This window comes from Oncorhynchus keta, chromosome 27, assembly GCF_023373465.1.
Source record: "Oncorhynchus keta strain PuntledgeMale-10-30-2019 chromosome 27, Oket_V2, whole genome shotgun sequence".
In the NCBI taxonomy this organism is placed as follows: domain Eukaryota; kingdom Metazoa; phylum Chordata; class Actinopteri; order Salmoniformes; family Salmonidae; genus Oncorhynchus; species Oncorhynchus keta.
In genome coordinates this window covers 39,800,017-39,818,359 of record NC_068447.1, presented here as the reverse complement: position 1 = coordinate 39,818,359, position 18,343 = coordinate 39,800,017, and the positions used below count along the sequence as shown (strand labels likewise).

Here is an 18,343-nt window from a genome sequence, read left to right as displayed (position 1 = left end):
TAAAAAAAAAAAAAAAAAGTTTGATGAATCAAAGATGAAAAAACATACTGTGCCATTTCAGTCTACACAGAGACCTTCAGAGAATGTGAGAGAAGGGCATGCAGGTACAACTGCAGCAGTCCTGCCTGAGCCACACAACTACTGTTCCTATAAGGCCTTGAGATACACAGCAGAAGAATTTACAAATTCATGTATGCTGCATTCACAAAAGAAAGTGCCTTTCCCCAAGGCCAACCAAACAATAGTCGGTCAAGGTGCAGCTTCTGTTATCCTTACCACACAAAAATGAATCTCTCTACGCTTCCATTTAGGCACTGTGTTACTGGAGCCATGTATCAACAACCCAACATTAACCCTTACAATTCTGTGTGTTTCTGTTGGGGAAGAATGTGGGTACTATGCTCACAAGGTCAACCGATTGCTGTGGTATTGGTTAATACATTTGTTACTCATATAATGGCTGTGTTTCCTATCAATCTGAGTTCAAAACAAATTCAAACAAAAAACTGTTTCATAACAAAGACATCACAAAAGCTTGCATGTTACATGCAGAGTCCTTATCACCTTCAGTAGAGCCGTAATACGTTGTTTCCTTAGACTGTGGTGAGCTTTTTCTGTGAATTAAATACTTGGACAAAACCTATAAAACGCATCCATTTTAAACCTGTTTATATAAAATGTTAATGATATTTTTTCCAAAATGCAAGCCTTGCTGCACAACAGTGGCTTGTGCCTTCTGTCTTAATTGAAATGGAAGGGGGACCCCTCTCGCAAATCATGTGATGGGATTTATTCCACAGTCTTTTCTAGGTTGCGTTGTTGTCCCAATTTCAGGGCCAGGGCATTCCCCTGAGGGCCAGGCTAGAAGAGATGCATAGAGCAGCAACTGAAGACAAGAACAACAACCACTAATCCAACACAACCTCTATGGCTTTTTCTTATCTTACAGTTACTACATCAACATTCCGACCCAGCCATTGATTTCACAGACAACCCTAAGAATGTGTTCGTGTGAATTTAGCCCGCTCTGTTTCACATTCGAACCCTCTGTGGGAGTATGGGTGTAAGAGACGGCAGTCTCGTTAGATGGAGAGGAAGCATTTTACATCTGTGGCAAAGTGCCCTTATATCATCCCATCAAGGGACCAGTGCAGCACAGCAGCAGTTCCGGAGGAAATCTATAGAAACTGCCGATATCCTCTGAGACCCTATGCTAATAGCTCAGGGAGATCTTAAATCATCCTGTACAAATTGACAAAACTTGGAAATCCACATGTCTAATAAACAATGAGTCTAATCCCGAAACAAAGACTTTCAAAATTGAGAGTTGACGGAAAAGGTCCAGCAAGATTAAAGTTGCTGTTGTTACTGTCACTGTGGGGTACCTAGCGGTCGACTTGTCCAGTGTCTGAGCCATGGTGAGATGTTCCATTTGATTTGTGAAGCCAGGCGGTGATACAATCACCTTCGTATCAGACACACTAGGAGGAATGACCCTAGCTGAGTTGGACTCAGATGACCAGGCAGAGGATGGACGGAAGAAATTTGAATAAAATTGTATTCGTCACATGCTTCGTAAACAGGTGTGGAATAACAGTGAAATGCTTACTTTTCTATTATTACTGAAATAATAGAAAAGTAAAACACGTAATAACAAAAGTGATAATAGGCAGACAATGAGTATTGACAACTTGGCTATATACACAGGGTCCCAGTGCTGAGTCAATATGCAGGGGTACAAGGTAATTGAGGTTGAAATATTTACATATAACTAGGAATAAATTGACAGAGAGTAAACAGGAGAAATTGAAGGGAGGAGTTAGATCCCTCTGTGTATATCCACGAGAAGTCTTATTAGCCTAGTGCTAGACACTTCACCACAGGTCAGGCGACAACAGAGGAGAGGAGAGGTGTAGGAGAGGAGAGGTGGAATCCCTTGTCCTTTCCCTTCCCTGCGTTCTCGTTGAGGCAATTGCCGATGGACAGCAGGTACTGCAGCACGGAGATGAACGACCTGGAGCCGTATAACTGCGTGCACATCCTGATCTTCTGGTTAATCAGCTGAAAGACAAACAACGGTTCAGGACAGGTCATTTCACTCTAATCTAACTGCATAGTCCCTCTAGTTTTGTCCTGAATCAGGGGCTTATGAGAATTGAGTAAACCCAGGCGGAATCCTTTTGATTTTCAAGTCCATTTGCAGTCAGAGTAGATAGCAGTAGCACACATTTATTTTGGGTTATAAAGGCTTGTATGTTCAAATCAAGTAACATATTGGTCACATACACATATTTAGCAGATGTTATTGCGTGTGTTGTGTTCCTAGCACCAACAGTGCAGTAATATCTAACAATACAAACCAATCTAAAAGTGAAAGAATGGAATTAAGAAATCCCTTGAATGAGTAGGTGTGTCCAAACTTTTGACTGGTACTGTGCTGGTACACACAGACACTTTTGGTCTTGTAGTGTATTTGATGGGATGTATAGACATTATGGACAGTATCTGGATAGAATATGTAGAATAGTACACAGTATGTACAGCAATAGTTGAATAGGATGGCCTTGACTACAGTATATACGGTACATATGAAAAGGGTAAAATAGTATGTAAACATTATTAAAGTGACCAGTGTTCCATGTCTATATACATAGGGCTGCAGCCTCTAAGGTGCAGGGTTGAGTAACTGGGTGGTAGCCGGCTAGTAACAGTGACTAAGTTCAGGGCAGGGTACTGGGTGGAGGCTGTTTTTCAGTCTCTCGGTCCCAGCTTTAATTCACCTGTACTGACCTCACCTTCTGGATGATAGCCAAATGTCCTTAGCCTCCTGAGGTTGAAGAAGTCTTACGCCTTCTTCACCACACTATCTGTGTGGTGGACAATTTCAGATTGTCAGTGATGTGTACACAGAGGAACTTGAAGCTTTTCACCTTCACTGTGGCCCGTCGATATGGATGGGGGTGTGCTCCGTCTGCTGTCTCCTGAAATCCACAATCAGCTCCTTAGTTTTGTTGACGTTGAAGGAGAAGTTATTTTCCCGGCACCACTCTGCCAGGGACCTCATCTACTCCCTGTAGGCTGCCTCGTCATTGTTGGTAATCAAGCCTACCACTCGTGTTAGTAAACCACGTGTTGGTAAACTTGATGATTGAGCTGGAGGCGTGCATGGCCACATAGTCGTGGGTGAACAAGGAGCACAGGAAGGGTCTTAACACGCACCCTTGTGGGGCCCCTGTGTTGAGGATCAGCGTAGTGGAGGTGTTGTTGCTTACCTTCACCACCTGGGGGAGGCCCGTCAGGAAGTACAGGACCCAGTTGCACAGGTCGGGGTTCAGACTAAGGGCCCTGAGCTTAATGATGGTGTTGAAGGCTGCGCTGTTAATGAAGAGCATTCTTACATAGGCATTACTATTGTCCAGATGGGATAGGGCAGTGTGCAGTGCGATGGCGAATGCATCATCCGCTGATCAATTGGTGCGGTATGCATATTGCAGTGGGTCTAGGGTGTCGGGTGAGGTAAGGTGATCCTTAACTAGCCTGTCAAAGCACTTCATGGTGACAGAAGTGAGTGCTACTCGGTGATAGTCATTTAGTTCAGTTACCTTCGCTTTCTTGGGTACATGAACAATGTTGTGGTAAACAAGTAGATTTACTTGTTTTACATTGCGAAAGTAATTATATTTTCATCATATTATGTTTTTCGAATTACATTATTTGTTATCATTCATACTACATAGGTTTTGACCATCCTGTAAGCAATTGTATCTTATTTCCACAATCATTCTAAGAAACAGGGTGCACACTACACAATATCCATAGAATGGCAGCTATATAGAAAAATAGAATAAATATTACATTATGTTTGCAATCTCTCTCAACAAGATAGAATTCCCCTGTCTGCTCGTGAGTTAAGGACAGAAGTGAGGTGGGGAGGTTGTGGGGAAACAGAGAAGCCCTCTGGAAAAACTACCCCACTTAGCAAAGGTGGGTGTCTGATACAACACCCAACCATATGCTCAAGTTTACAGAGTAACTTCCCATAGCACACCAGTGGGACCTCCTCAAGCCTTCTCAGAGCAGCAAACACATATCGGAGTATGCAAATCAGGTCTTCAAGGGGGCAACCTTGTACTGCACTCCTAGCAACATGATTTGCAAGGATCACAAGTAAATCAAGGCTTCCTTAGCACAAGGTCCCTGTTGCCTTAGGCGTTTGTTGTTATATCCACATTTTATTTCCTTCTCTAATCAATCTTAATCCACAAAAGCAGCTGCTTAGGCATTAACAATTTATACGTATAAGGAAGCGCCTACAATGCCGGATGAAATTCATAATTCGGTGTTGAGCAGACAAAGCTCACCTTGAGTGTGAAAGCGTTCCCCTTCCCTCCCTGGGCTGAGTTCTCTATTTTCCATCCAAGTGCCCTGCCAGTCAGATGGCAGCCAAATCCTCAATGTTATAGGCTTAAAAAGTCTGTCATGTCACAGAATCCCAGGACTTAAACTGTTCAGAGAAGAAGAACCCAGGCCTCTCCTTGTTTGTGGTCACATTGTGTTCAGCTCCGAGATGCTTCATCTGAGGGATTACCTGCCTCCCACCTTTCAAGACACAAACATCTGGGCACCAAACTCATATGCACCCTACAACAATAAGCCCATTTCCCTCCAATAGTTTTCAACTATAATATGAGTAAGAGAAAGCATGAGGAGAAGAGAGACAAATCCAATAATGAAATTTAAGTTGAACTGTGTAAAGAGTAGCCGGACAGACAATGAAAAAACTACTGGGCTCATGAGAGCCTATACATTGTCCTATTTGTTCAGAGGTACAGAACAGACCTACAGTAGAGGTCAAGCATACAATGTGACAACTAACCAAGATTCCACCAACAAACTAAACAGGGCTCAAGCAGGTGTTGGTGTCTCACAGTATTATATGGAACCTTCATGCAGTATACAGTAAACACAGTATGCCGGCTGAACACAACAAAATGTGGAAAAAGTCAAGGGGTGCGAATACTTTCTGAAAGCACTGCCGGTATTTTGCTTCTACTCCAAGTCTAGTCAACCTCTATTCACTAATGAATGAACTACCTATCTATCTGCATCTGTAGCAAATGGTCACAGTGAGTTATTAATCCCAGGGTTCTCCTCAAAGAATGTAAGAGAGGTGCTGTGCCACTTTATTTGTTATCCAATACAGCCATGTTTTGCAGGAAATGGCAGTTACAAGTGTACAAAAACCCAACGTTCAAAGGGCCTCCCCCTCAGGCTGTACACGGCAGCATCGCCTTGTTAAAAAAATCCTAGAGAGAACCTTGTGTCCTACACATTGCTTCAGTAGCATGCTAGTGTTGAAATACTAAAGTTGATTTTGCAACAGAGCCAAAGTGAACTCACTGGCTGCAGATCCTCCATGCTTACGGGAAGCTCTCAGAGTCATCAGCAGATCCAGTCTGGTGCTTAGGTAAGGAATATTACACATCTGTAATGGGGGAAACAGTTATACAGTTTGAGTAAATTACAGTCACATAATGTACACACACATACCACAGACACGCACCCATGCGCGCACAAAACACACAAAAACGCACACGAACAAGTGCGCACACACACACAATATCCCACATCCTATTTACATACTCTCTTCAAGTCTTCTTTGACATGGAGAGCAGCTTTATCTAAGAGCTAAGATCCCCTTGGCTGCTAGTGGGAATGCTGTGGGACGTCTCATCTTCAGTCTGATTCAGCAGAGAAGCTGAATGCTTGACACTTTGAAATGATTGGCTGATCTGCCTCGTCGACCTTTGGTTTAGTTGCTAACCTCTAATAAATCATCTGGGTTGTCACGCCGACCGTCTAGCTCATACTCAAGTGCGTCAGGCTTCAGAAGCCAAAGGGCCTTGGTCTGATGGGGGATGTGTGAAATATGCTAGGGTTGGGGTTACTTCTTTGTGTCTGTGATCGTTCATCTACTGTTTTAGGGCAGACTAAATGTAGCTATATATCAGGAATTATATTTTTCAAGGCTCGATGTCTAAAAGGCTGTCTGGCTGTCTAAAATCTGATCTATACTTCCAAAATGTTTACAAAAGAGTTTAACTGTGTATTTTGAAAGATTAACTATTAGCATTTGGGTTATCCTAAGGACGGCAATGGGACTCACCACTATACATCATTCCCATAGAGCCTAGGGTATCCACATAATGTAATTCTAAGCTGTTTCACCGTTGGAGGTGTTACTGTCACAATGCCTCCTAACATAACCCTATGCGTGGTGTCAGACCTCCAGGAGGACATGGCTGGCTGATCCTGCTCCCTGGAGCACCTGTCATCTCTTCTGCCCATCATCAACCGCATGGGATACGTTCACACTGTATCTAAAGGTGAGAACCCTCATCATATAGTATGTTGTGAGAGGAGGATAAAGGTTACCGAGGACACAGCAGCAATCCATCAGGACAAGGAGAGTCAGAGGAAAGTGCATATTGTTACCATGCAAATTGTAGATGCCGAAATGACATAACATCAACGTCCTGGAAAAACCTTCAACTTTCCCGGGAAATGTTAAATATGGTTTATTTTGTAGATCCATCACATCCCCTCAAACATTCACAGGGTGTTTTAAATGATTTTAAGTGGTCCTCGACTCGTGAAGCATGCACAGCACATGAACGGTAACAGCTTCTTTCCATTTATGCTAACAAAATCTAAATTAGCCAACATTAAGGTTTTTTCCAGGATGCCGGTGATAAGTAGGTATATTAAAGCACGAGTCATGGAAAGCATGGCATGCGAAAGCACTTACCTCCATCATGTACTGGTCAACAACATGCAGATCTGACACAGACCCCTTATAGGATTTATACATTTCCACATCGTCTGACATAGGTAGTTATCTATAAATGGAACATTTCACTGTGGGAGTTCTTTGTTAACACATAAATCCCTTTCATGTCATAAGAGGTCCCACTTGATTGTGTCATAAGTCAATAAGCAATGTCAGGGTTGACTAGGTCTGCTTTGCTTCAGTCCGGAACAGTAGCTGATATCTATAGTGTGGCATTTCCTTCCTCGTCAACATCAAATAATAATTTAGGCAAAATATAATGCCTCAGTCAGTATAGCAGTGATACATAATCAGAAAGGCAGTGAGGCTTTGGCAATTGAATAAAATTAGTTTTTTACTTACAATGCACAAATTAAGTGAAATACAGCAAACACTTTTTCACAAGACACACTGCTTCATACAAACTAAGCCAGGGTGTCATTTAAGATCATGCTATGCGATGCCCCCTCTCTCTGGCTTTGTCTGAGAGCCATATGCTAAGCTGATTTCCAGTGGCCTGGAGAAAGGGGAGTGATTAAAAGCCAAGTAGCTCAGATGGCCTCTGTCAGCTCCTATAAAGCAGCAGGACCTTTGAAGCCAGGCCACAGCCATCCATTCATTCACTTGCACCGAGTATGAACCCAGATCCAAGCCTGGGAATCTTCCAAAATGGACTCTCTACTCCTCGCTTTTGTCATTTGAGTGCGTTTCCACTCCAAACCCAAAGATGTACTTTTTCATGAGCCTAGGGTTGTGTCGTTGAAGTAGATCTATACAACTATAACCGCAGATCATTAATACTGCAGGCCCTGTTGGGAGTGGTTTCTGTCAGAGATTGTATTCCTGAAGCCCACGCGATGCCACATTACAATTGATATTACGTTTTCATAGAATAAATATAATCCTCTATGCGGTACATTAGATCAGCAGCTCACAAAAGAAAGCACTGAGTGAGTAAACTGGTGGGACGTCAGACCGAGACCCACGACACAAGCATTTTTCCCAGCAGTATAACAGCTGAGAGAAACTCAATAGTGCCCATCTCCTTAAATACCTCACCAATGAAAATTTAATTAGTAGTCTGCTCTGGTAAAAGGTTCTGGCACTAACTTCACTTGCCATGTCTCACTTGCTGTATGTACATGTATGTTCCCTTTATGTACCCTGCACTTGTAACACTTGATGTTACACAACCTAATGTTTTATCAACTACACCCCTTACTGGGCTTGTGCATGTAGGCTACCATGCAACATGTTTTACTACTGCCCTGCATTGGACTTGATTAAATCCCTGCATCAAGTCTGAATCATTCCCCCTCGGTGGGGGAATCCAAATTCGGTTGTATCCAAATTCGAGATAAATCTGCAACATGGATGTGTTTTTCTGACAATCCCTTACCTCCTCGGGGAAGTGATCTGTTCATCAGAGAAGCCTCCCTCAACCTCATTAACGAAGAACAGTTTGTCTTTCAGTTCTCCTGGCTGCACAGGGAAACTTGAGGAAGATATCTGGGGGAGCAATAAAAATCAACAAAATCAACAATGACAAATTAAAGCTTTTCTCTTGACAGTCAGAAATTTATGGATTTTCTGACTTTACCTGAAACTTGGAATTAAATAACTAAAAATAAAAAATAAAAAAAAAAGGTGCTTGAATTAATTATCAGCTCTCAAGTGCCTTTGGGTTGTGCACTCATTTGCATTCTATCAAATCTGAACTAATGAACATTTTTGTTTTACCTGGGAGGAAAACAATTCATTAGTAGTACACTAACATGCTAAAAACAGCATATGGGATGAAATTGTTGTGACATGCTGCAGTCAGGGATGGATTCGTGCACTGATTGAGTGACACCCAGTTCAAGGTGAGGGTTTGAGAAGTAATGTGGCAGCACGCTTCAATGCTATTCTCCTCATCTTAAATTTGATAGGTCGACCGTCAGCGGAGGAATTAAAAAGCACCAATCTGACAGGGTTGTGCGGGGGTCCTCACGGCACTCCGCTTCTTTACGAGGGGATAATTCTGTTCCAAAGCAAGAGGTCTCAACTGGAAGGATAAATAATATGCATTTCATACTGTACATCACAAGGCCGTTCTAAATAACACGCAACAAACATATTCCATTACCTTCCTTTCTTCCCACCTAAATATGTCACCTTTGAATGAAACGTTGAAGACGAAAATGGAACATGTTGAGTAAATGTTCAAAAGTACAAGTATAGTGGTTAGTCAGTCACGACCCTTGATGTAGCGATTTGTTTTGGCTGTAAACGTGACAGGACTGACATGTCAAGTTATTTTCCATTCAAACGTCAGTGTCTGTGTCACAATTAAACATGACAAAAATGTGTCACATCCAGTAATGACAAAGGATAATCGACTGTTACATTTAAAAATTTAAAAAAAAGGTACAGCACTTACAGCTCATGGACTTATGAATCCTTCACAAAATAACACATGATTCCTCCCCGGAGGGTTTTGGGTCTAGGCTTTTACATCACATTTGAAACGACAAAATACAGCGTTGAAGAGAAAGATGGGAGGGAAGCCCTGCTAAGGTACACAATAGTAGGTCTTTGTAGACAGAATGTGCTCTTTGGTAAAAGGGGGAAATTTGTCAAAAATAAATAAATAAATAAAAGGACCAAGGCACTCTTCATATAATTAATTAAAATGTCTTTATTTGTTTGGTATGTTCAATGGAAGAAAGATTCTCTGGCGCGTTTCGGCCTTGACGAAGGCCACGCATCCGAAACGCGTCAAGAGTTTTAAAATCGTTATTCCATTGAACATGCCAAACAAATAAAGACATTTGAATTATATGAATAGAGCATTCAACTGTATTTTATGATTACTACACTTACAGCATTGTGTTTAAGAGTGGTGATGTTCTATAAAAGATTACGCTTTAAAGTCATGACCTGATGTTGCTAAACTAAGCAAAAAAAGAAAGGTCCTCTCACTGTCAACTGAGTTTATTTTCAGCAAACTCAACATGTGTAAATATTTGTATGAACATAAGATTCAACAGACAAACTGAGCAAGTTCCACAGACATGTGGCTTACATAAATTGAATAATGTGTCCCTGAACAAAGGGGGAGGTCAAAATCAAAAGTAACAGTCACGATCTGGTGTGGCCACCAGCTGCATTAAGTACTGCAGTGCATCTCCTCCTCATGGAGGTTCCCGGACATTTCTGGGAGGGAATGGGCCTAGCCCTCACCCTCCGATCCAACAGGTCCCAGATGTACTCAATGGGATTGAGATCCGGGCTCGTCGCTGGCCATGGCAGAACACTGACTTTCCTGTCTTGCAGGAAATCACACACAGAACGAGCAGTTTGGCTTGTGGCATTGTCATGCTGGAGGGTCATGTCAGGATGAGCCGGCAGGAAGGGTACCACATGAGGGAGGAGGATGTCATCCCTGTAACGCACAGCGTTGAGATTTCCTGCAATGACAACAAGCTCAGTCCGATGATGCTGTGAGACACCGCCCCCGACCATGGGTTTGTGCCCATAGGAGATGTTGCCGGTGATGTCTGGTGAGCACCTGCCTTACAACAGGCCTACAAGCCCTCAGTCCAGCCTCTCTCAGACTACTGCGGACAGTCTGAGCACTGATGGAGGGATTGTGCGTTCCTGGTGTAACTCGGTCAGTTGTTGTTGCCATCCTGTACCTGTCCCACAGGTGTGATGTTTGGATATACTGATCCTGTGCAGGTGTTGTTACACGTGGTCTGCCACTACGAGGATAATCAGCTGTCCGTCCTGTCTCCCTGTAGCGCTGTCTTAAGTGTCTAACAGTATGGACATTGCAATTTATTGCCCTGGCCACATCTGCAGTCCTCATGCTTCCTTGCAGCAGGCCTAAGGCACGTTCATGCAGATGAGCAGGGACCCTGGGCATCTTTCTTTTGGTGTTTTTCAGAGTCAAACGGCCTCTTTTGTGTCCTAAGTTTTCATAACTGTGACCTTAATTGCCTACTGTCTGTATGCTGTTAGTGTCTTAACGACCGTTCCACAGGTGCATGTTCATTAATTGTGTATGGTTCATTGAACAAGCATGGGATACAGTGTTTAAACCCTTCACAATGAAGATCTGTGAAGTTATTTGGATTTTTACTAATTATCTTTGAAAGACGGGGTCCTGAAAAAGGGACGTTTCTTTTTTTGCTGAGTTTATGTTCCTGCCTCGCATTATGCCTTGATCACACCTACAGCGTCATTGTGTTTTGGTACACCAGACGTACATTCATTTCCATTGGAACGCTGCATTTGCCTCCCAGCACTGCATTGCAGAGGCAGGTGAAGTGCTTTCTGTGTGGTGTATATGTTGGATTTATCGAACGTATGCATCAAATTGTATGTGTAGACGGCTTGACAGAAATGGTAGCGTACATATCCAAGTGATGCTGAGTACCATTATGCGCAATGAGGATGTAGGAGTGATTGAGGCTTAGCAGAAAGTTTTAGAAACAGAGAATTTAGCTTGTTTATTGGCTCTTCGCCAAACAGGGTTTTTTAATTCTGACAAATTAGGATATGGAAATGTAAAGTGTGTCCCACTGGGGGCGACGTGAGCCACAGGTGTTTTGTGAATTACAAATCCAGTCATTCCTCGGTGTGCGTCCCGAATGGCATCCTAATCACTTCATAGTACACTACTTTTAGCCAGGGCCCATAGGGCTGTAGGGAACAGGGTACCATTTGGGAAACATCCTCAGTCATCAATTAGACAAACTAGATTAATGCTCTCAACACAACCTTGATTAGACGCAGTTACATAAGAGTATACTAGGGAGCTCTCGTGTCGAATCAATCACCGTATTAATTAAGCACATATTTTAAAGTACAAGAAGGGCAAGCTCTGGGATGGCACTACACAATCTCATTTTTCTTCTTAAAACTGAGAGATGTGTATGAATATGAGACTTTGGTGATGTTGCTCTCTCTGTGTAAAACATCTAATGGAATAATCCTATGAGGATAGCTAGTCTCTTTTGCTTGTTTTCGAGAACTGATCTTCGCAGCCTTATAAACTATAAAACAGATAAAAGGATCTAGCATACCCAACTGGCTAAAGCTAAATCCAAAAACATAATCTGCTTGCTACTTAAGGAAGCTAACTAGCTGTATAAAATGTGCTTCACTCAAAGTTGCTTTGATAGGGACATATTTTTCTAATAAATTTAGTCCAACACAGTGCGTTTCATCTGTAATAGCTGGAAACAGAGCAGGTCATGCCCTGAGCAGTGGTTATTGGCTATTTACACAACGGGTGGGTCTAATCCTGGATGCTGATTGGTTAAAATCGCATTCCAGCCAGTGTCTATTCCACAAGTTACCACTGGCTAAAGCTATGATGTTGAAATGCCTATTTACTCTGTTCCATCTCACTGCGCAATCCACTGTCTCATCAGCCCAGCCAGACAATTTATAACCTCGATCTCCACTGTAAAAAGCATCTAGACATTTCTTTTAGACTAGAAATTGGTTTTCAATAGCAGAGACTTGTATAAAACTTGCAGTCAGTCTCTCTGACATTTGCAACATTGTTTCAATATTTATATTCTCCAGCTGTCCCATAGTAATTAACGTGTAGTGGTCTGGAGTCGGAACGAGACAGACATGTAGTCAGCTATTCTCAGCCAGTCTAAATCATGAATCAGCATAATTTTTATGGACATACAGTGGGGAGAACAAGTATTTGATACACTGCCGATTTTGCAGGTTTTCCCACTTACAAAGCATGTAGAGGTCTGTAATTGTTATCATAGGTACACTTCAACTTTGAGAGACGGAATCTAAAACAAAAATCCAGAAAATCACATTGCATGATTTAAGTAATTCATTTGCATGACATAAGTATTTGATCACCTACCAACCAGTAAGAATTCCAGCTCTCACAGACCTGTTAGTTTTTCTTTAAGAAGCCCTCCTGTTCTCCACTCATTACCTGTATTAACTGCACCTGTTTGAACTTGTTACCTGTATAACAGACACCTGTCCACACACTCAATCAAACAGACTCCAACCTCTCCACAATGGCCAAGACCAGAGAGCTGTGTAAGGTCATCAGGGTCAAATTGTAGACCGGCACAAGGCTGGGATGGGCTACAGAACAATAGGCAAGCCGCTTGGTGAGAAGGCAACAACTGTTGGCCCAATTATTAGAAAATGGAAGAAGTTCAAGATGATGGTCAATCACCCTCGGTCTGGGGCTCCATGCAAGATCTCACCTCGTGGGGCATCAATGATCATGAGGAAGGTGAGGGATCTGCCCAGAACTACACGGCAGGACCTGGTCAATGACCTGAAGAGAGCTGGGACCACAGCCTCAATGAAAACCATTAGTAATACACTACGCCGTCATGGTTTAAAATCCTGCAGAGCACGCAAGGTCACCCTGCTCAAGCCAGCGCATGTCCAGGCCCGTCTGAAGTTTGCCAATGACAATCTGGATGATCCAGAGGAGGAATGGGATAAGGTCATGTGGTCTGATGAGACAGAAATATAGTTTTTTGGTCTAAACTCCACTCTCTGTGTTTGGAGGAAGGATGAGTACAACGCCAAGAACACCATCCCACCCGTGAAGCATGGAGGTGGAAACATCATTCTTTGGGGATGCTTTTCTGCAAAGGGGACAGGACGACTGCACCGTATTGAGGGGAGGATGGATGGGGCCAGGTATCGCGAGATCTTGGCCAACAACCTCCTTCCCTCATTGAGAGCATTGAAGATGGGTCATGGCTGGGTCTACCAGCATGACAACGGCATCTCAAGGTCCTGGAGTGGCCTAGCCAGTCTCCAGACCTGAACCCAATAGATTATCTTTGGAGGGAGCTGAAAGTCCATATTGCCCAGCGACAGCTACTCTGAACAACAGTGTCTTGACAAGAGCTCATATTTTATATTCCAGGTGAAATCATGCATCATTAGCTCATTCTTATGAATGTATCCAAATAAATGCCACTAGAAAACAGCTTAAACAAATGCAAATGCAGTGGCTTCACTGTTTGACATAACTGTAAATTAGCCATAGTTGCAATATTTACCTGGCGCTAACGCTGCAGATAGCACTACTGGGGGATCTGAAAAGTTAGTTAATCGATCAGTAACATAATACTTTTAGCAAACAAAATGTATTTTAAATTTACAATCTGTAGAAACAATGGGAATGAAGGGTTCAGAACCTTTGTGAAATATCCCAGCACTGTTGAAAAAAATGGCAAATTGAAATCCAATACGGATGGTGTTAAGAGATAGATGGGAGGGGTTGAAGGGAGCTGAAGGTTGGTACTAATAACAACAAGATAACTCATGTAAAACATACTGTGATGGTAAAACGTATGTAGGTTAAGATTTTTTTTGAAAGAGCACAGTTTGAAAGATATGGCAAATAGCAGGGCAGGAATTTCCCGAACTGACTTGTTGGAGAGGTGGCATCCTATGACAGAGCCACATCAAAAGTCAACGAGCTCTTCAGTATGGCCATTCAAGTTATGTGCTTGATTTTATACACCTGTCAGCAATAGGTGTGTCTGAAAAAGCAGAATCCACTATTTTGAAGGGTGTCCACATACTTTTGTATATAGGATGCCACTGAAAATATTTGGCATGGGTCCTCAGATCCTCAAAACGTTCTACAGCTGCACCATCACTGCCTGGTATGGCAACTGCTCGGCCTCCTACCGCAAGGCACTACAGAGGGTAGTGCGAACGGCCCAGTACATCACTGGGGCCAAGCTACCTGCCATCCAGGACCTCTATACCAGGCGATGACAGAGGAAGGCCCTAAAAATGGTCAAGGACTCCAGCCACCCTAGTCATAGACTGTTCTCTCTGCTATCGCACGGCAAGCGGTACCAGAGCGTCAAGTCTGGGTCCAAATGTCTTTATAAGAGCTTCTACCCCAAGCCATTAGACTCCTGAACAGCTAACCAAATGGCTACCCAGACTATTTGCATTGACCCCCCCTCACTTTAATAAGTCTACTCTACCTACATGTACGTACTACCTCAACCAATTGACTATATTGGTACCCCCCTGTATATAGTCTAGCTATTGTTATTTTACTGCTGCTCTTTAATTACTTGTTACTTTTATCCGTATTTTTTTCAAACTGCATTGTTGGTTAGGGGCTCGTAAGTAAGAATTTCACTGTGAGGTCTACACCTGTTGTATTTAGCACATGTGACTAATACAATTCTATTTGATATGCATAGTACTTTGTCATTATGGAGAAGAGTGTTATGATTGCAAATACAGTACATAACTGTTTTACCGTAAGAACCATGAATTTTTGTTTTAAATTATTGATTGTAACTTACAAGGCACTAATGGAAGATGTACTGAACGTATCCAGAGACAGTATTAGCTACAGCTCCTTGGATAAACAGAGCAAATCCTGTCATGCATACTGTCCCTATGCAACAAGAAAATAATAGACAACAGCTAGTCAGCAAAGATCCTACTGATAAACATGCAGAGCTCATCTAAAACAATCATAATCTGTGTGTGTGTTCCTCAACCCCCTTATTCCTCATGAGCGCAGAGAACCGCATCGCCTGGAGTTGCCCGCAGGCGTTATAGTTACCAAGCACAGGGCGCTGTCAGAGCACAACTTTCTAGGGCACAGAGGAGAGAAGCACACTTGGAGTTTATCCTATCCTGTCTATTCCTATGACAGACACTCTTAGCGACTGTCGCACGGGGGCTCCATATTTCATGGCCATGCGTACTCTAATTGTGTTGCCAGCCTGCACACTTGTAGTGATGTAGTTTTAAAAAACCTTTATGCTGCACCACTTGTGGATAACGTCACCCTTTTTGTGTCACTTTGAAGCCCTGTGAGAAGAGAACTCTGAAATCGTTCTACCTTGATCTCACACACACACACACACACACTTTCTCCATTGGTCTCAGGTCGCCAAGTCATAGATGCCCCGCTGAACAGTCAAAGCCATTAAATTAAGAAAAAAAAAGATTGTAGCTTTACCGAAGCTCTGATAGACTGAGACTGCCCCCTGTAGACAAACACTGAAGGAAAACCCATCTCTGTATCTACACTGTAGCTAGCAACATTAGCCTATAAGGAGGGTTGACAGTGATGAAGGGCACATGGCATTAACCCATTCAGGTATTCCCCCAGAATAAATGAATATTTTAGAGAAAGCTGAAAGATTAAATAAATGACTGTCATTATGCATATTGCGCGTCTGGGTCGAAGCCTATTTCTATTCCGATACTTACCTAATAAAGCTTTGCTGTTTATATCTTGCGTCTTGTTATGTAGCTACTGTATGAAATGTTTAGCAGCTTTTCACAAGTAAATACATGTGATAGATGGAGTGAGTCATTACAGCCAATGTAAAGCTCATTGACTTTCCTGTTAAGTACTAGTGGTGGTTTCAAAAGGTGTTACTTCTAAAACTTCTAAAACTCAAAGCAGTTTCAAAGAAATCTGTTGATGGGTCTGATATATAACTTGTGTGCAACCCCAGAATAATTTCAAATGAAGAGCATATAGTTGGTCCATCGCCTCACCTCAAGTAATTGAGGAGCTACTTACTAAAGTTGTGTGCCACCTTCGTGTTGAGCATGATGTGGAAGTTATTGCTGTGCTCGGTGATCCCACCGAATGTTCCAAAATCTTGAACTGCAAATTGCTCGTACAAGCGTGACGTGTCCATTTCAATCTTCCCAGCATTTCCCCGTGTCCAGAATGATTTCTCCATCTGCTGAGAGAGACCAATCATAATCGGCACGGAGACAAGCTGTATTCTCTATGAAATGCAATGCACTTGGAAAGCACAAGACACTGACAGACACTGCAGCGAATAATTTCCTATAGTGTTTAAGGAAATTAGGACTTGGAAAATAGGTACTTCCTTATTTATCATTGCAAACTATCTGATAATCATGACAAAAACTTCTAACGAATCAGACTCTAGTGTAGTGTAATATGAGGTAATACACCATATTATAAACTGGGTGGTTGGAGCCCTGAATGCTGATTGGCTGACAGCGGTGGTATATCAGACCGTATACCACTGGTATGACAAAACATGTATTTTTACTGCTCTAATTACGTTGATAACCAGTTTATAATAGCATTAAGGCACCTTGGGGGTTTGTGGTATATGGCCAATATACCACGGCTAAGGGGTGCGTCCTGCCTAAGAACAGCCCTTAGCCGTAGTATATTGACCATATACCACACCACTCGTGCATTATTTCTTAAATATAACATAATGCAATATCATATAACATTGTCAATTTGCATGACTATATTACATGCTTACAAATGTAGTGTAATAAATAGGGATTAAAAAAACACTTCCGTAGTAGTAACTTATCTGAACAAACTTCCTCCCAATGAAAATCCCTGGATCGCTCTGTTAAGGGTTTTGTACTGGGTTCATTTAAGGTAAATGGAGGAGGCATAGGGATGGAGGAGGGTGCTGGGATCACAAGGGTGGTGGGAACAGAAACAGGGGCAGGACCAGGGACAGGCACAACTACAGAACCAGGGACATTCACAGATTACTTTTACAGGGCTGCGAGATTTCGGGACAGGTTTTGCTGGAGGTCGTATGAATTGTTGGCACCTTCCCTCCCCCTGATAGCTGATCTGCTGCACCCAACACTGGATCTGATACGCTGAAGCCTTCTCTGACTGTGGATTTGCTCTCCTCTATAATGTATTTGGTATTATCATAGATTCTTAGATCTATAACCCTAGGATCCTCATAGATGTGCTCAGACTGAGACCCAGGCATCCCTCTCTCTCTGGATGGCTTCTGTGCTCTTAGAATGGTCTCTCACAGGTACCCGGAAACCTGAAATACATTCAGTATGACTTGTCTTAACATCCTCTTTTGGCTGTGTGAGCAAGCAATGACTATCACTGAGCAAACATTTCCCATCTAGATGTATGACATTGTATGTTGTCAAATAGGAGTGTTTTACAGAGGGTATACAAGGCATGCAGTCATAAGAAAAGTCAGACAGCAGCAGAAATGCTCAACTCTTCAGAAAGAATCTTTTGTCAGAATAGAGTTTGTTACAAAGTTACATCACTGCTGAATTTCATTTAAATATGTAGATGGATTGACATTGGGAAAGGCCTCATTTACAAAATGACTGCAAAAAGAGAAACAATTTCCTGAAAAACTGTCTTTTCCTAAAAAAATAAAACTGTCCCAAACCCCTGCCTGTTTTTCATGGTCACTCACTGGTACTCATTCTTGTGTGTCAGCAGAGTGAAGGTGTCACACCTGTGCTGCTTCTCTAAGAGAAAGGCACCGTAAGCGGCAGCTGCCCTTCAATGAGCTGCGATGACAGAGTTGGGGCCAAGCTTTTTAAGCTGTTGTCCCCGTCTGAGAAATGAATGACAAATGGCAAGGACTGCTCCCCATCTACCGCCCGTCGGCTGATAGGGAGCAGGTTCAGCTGGCCAGGGTGAAGGCGAGCCTCGTACCTAAGAACACAAGTGTAAATAACATCATG

At 42.6% G+C, this 18,343-nt stretch overlaps 1 long non-coding RNA gene across 1 annotated transcript in view; it reads right to left on the bottom strand.

The window, feature by feature from the left end:
• The window catches only part of LOC118360015 (uncharacterized), a 33,461-nt gene extending 15,400 nt beyond the window's left edge, over positions 1-18,061 (bottom strand). The window contains exons 1-4 of the long non-coding RNA XR_008083108.1: positions 16,404-18,061; positions 8,229-8,338; positions 2,796-5,485; positions 49-2,061 (exon numbers count right to left, since the gene is read on the bottom strand). This is a non-coding gene — a long non-coding RNA (uncharacterized LOC118360015). The remainder of the gene's footprint in view (positions 1-48; positions 2,062-2,795; positions 5,486-8,228; positions 8,339-16,403) is intronic.
• Positions 18,062-18,343: the final 282 nt, after the last annotated feature.